A 2,618-nucleotide genomic window follows, 5' to 3' on the forward strand; every position below is an offset into this window, starting at 1 on the left:
ATTCAACTCCTGGATTGGAGCCACTTTCTGGCTGTAGGATTTTGGGCCAATTACTTATCCTTCCTGGACTTCAGTGTTCACATCTGTAGCGGCATATGTCATACCTGCCTCCTGGGGGTATTATGACAATTTAATAGAAGACAGTGTGTGTGAAATGCCAAGCATGTACAAAATGCCTTCAAGGTTTTAGCTAATATTGTTGAGATTATTTTCTTTGGCTTCTGCAGTCATCCAAGATGCAGAAAGGAGAAGAGGTCAAGGAGCAGGAGGCCAAGAAGATGGTAAATCCTGGGTTGTAGTAAAAGCCTGGACAAGCCATCCTGCCCCAAAGGGACCTCACCGGCTTTGTCACCAGATGCAGCCGCTACATCAGACTGCAGCAGCCAGGGGTTATCTTCTACACATGACTGAAAGTGCCTCCCACATTGACCACTTCACCCTGTGCGCTTGGATCGCCAAAGACCTACTCAACTGTCTAAGCTGGCCCACCAGCACCAACCAGAGAGCAAATAGGAGAAACAGAGATTGTTGGCCCGGGCTGAGAAGAAAGTTGCTGGCACAGGGGATGTCCCACAAGGTGGCCACCTGACCTTTGAGCAGGGTTAATGCTGTCACCACCCTGCTGGAGAAGAAGGCTCAACTGGTGGTGACTGCATATCACGTGGCCCCCATCAAGCTGGTAGTCGTCCTGTTCCTGCCTGGCCTGTGTGGGAAGGTGGGGGTTCCTTACTGTATAACCCATGGGAAGTGAGGCTGGGGCGCTTGGTCCACAGAGAGACTTGTACCACCGATGCCTTCACACAGGTTTACCCAGAAGACAAGCTTCAGATAAGCTCGTGGAACTTTCAGGACCAATCACAGTGACAGAGATGATGAGAGCTGCCATCACTACAGAGGCTACATCTTGGGCCCAAACCTGTGGGCCCCATTGCTAAGTTGGAGAAGATGGAAGGCTGCAGAATTCACCACCAAATGTGAACCCTTGTGGTTCGGTACATAAAAATGATAAATATTCTCCTTCAGCCGGTGCTGATGGGGAAAAAAGGGATTATTTTCACTGGTACTTTCGTGGCATAATCTCATGAAACAATCTTATGCAAGGAATCCAGAGACCTGGATTTTATACCCAACTCTTGCAAACTCTAGCTTCAAGTTCCTTTCTAGACTCCCGTCTGTGTTCTAACATTTTCCTAATTCTGTGATTATGTCTTTCTTGAATTTCCATAGTGTGCCTTTATACTACTCATGTGACAATTGTCTATCTTGTATTATTAATTATTGTTTTTAATGTCTATGCCTTGGCCCCCTGGCCTCCCTATATAGTGTGGGCGAGGCTCTGTACTGCATCATTGGCACTTGACACCATGCACAGGGCTATCTTCAATAATAAAAGCTAATGTTTATTGAATACAGCCATTTTGCATCCCTGATATCATTCAACATTTGTGACAAAATTGTGAGGTTGTTGTTATTATTACCTCCATTTTGCAGGCAGGGAAAGTGCAATAAATAATTTGCCCAATGTCATCCACTTTATGGCAGCAGAGGCAAGGTTTGAACTTACATGCCCTGACTTCAGAGCTTGCCTGTTAAACCTCTCTGCTATTCAGTTTCCTTTATCCTACCTTGTTTAATAAAGTTTTCTTATTGATGGTGAACTCCCTTGCCTTTTTTGTCCTTCAATCCTTAATTACCTCACAACAGAGTAGAAAAATCTACAGTTGCAAAGGATGACTGTGTCTCCAGTATGGCGATAACAAACATTAAAACAAGGGTGCAAGGTGTATCACCCCCTAATTGCTGTTGACATCCCCTCTTTGCTACACATAATATCTGAAGAAGTGAGAGCCCCACTTGGTGCAATTTAGTGTAGCCCAGAAGAGCTCTTTCTGGCAGTGCCATAGGTATTCAACGCTTTATTATGTCAGCATAGAAAGAAGAGAGATCATTTCTAACCTGGGCAATTTCCTGAAATGTGGTGGAGATATCAGGAGTAAAGAAGTAGAGGACAAGTGGAAGGGGTTCATGATTTAGCATTCTGCTGAAAGTGAGCCTGCATCCCTCGCCTAAACACACACGTACACACACACACCTCCCACATGCACTTGACTCTCTACATGGCGTTGCCAAGTTATTTAACATCTTGAAGTCTCATTTCATCTGTGCAAAACAAGAGTACTTGTGATGGGGTTACATCTTCATAAACCCATCCTGAGCTGAAGATCGACTTTCAGCCTAATCTCCTGAACATCATAGCTTAGCCTAGCCTACCTTGAATATGTTCAGAACATGTACATTTGCTGACAGTTGGGCAAAATCATCTAGCACAAAGCCTATTTTATAATGAAGTGTTGTCTCTCTCATGTAATGTTTTCACTAAAAAGAATACTGTACTGAAAGTGAAAAGTAGCCATACTGGGATGCAAAAGCACAAAACAAATATCCCCAAATGCTGGCAAAACAGGAGACTATAAGCTATTGGTGTTTACCCTCAGATCAGCTGGCTGACTGGGAGCTGTGGCTTACTGACCATATCCAACGTCCGTAAGAGAGGAACAGCTGGCTTACCAGGAAAAGAGCAAAATTCAACATTTGAAGTATGGTTTCTAATGCATGCA

General features: G+C 44.3%; 1 pseudogene; it reads left to right on the plus strand.

Moving 5' to 3' along the window:
* Positions 1-236: 236 nt before the first annotated feature.
* Positions 237-1,000, plus strand: LOC119242358 (60S ribosomal protein L7a-like; annotated as a pseudogene).
* The last annotated feature ends 1,618 nt before the right edge of the window (positions 1,001-2,618 follow it).

The sequence above is a fragment of the Talpa occidentalis genome, unplaced genomic scaffold (assembly GCF_014898055.3).
Source record: "Talpa occidentalis isolate TD23 unplaced genomic scaffold, MPIMG_talOcc4v2.1 talOcc4.12, whole genome shotgun sequence".
Taxonomy (NCBI): Eukaryota; Metazoa; Chordata; class Mammalia; order Eulipotyphla; family Talpidae; genus Talpa; species Talpa occidentalis.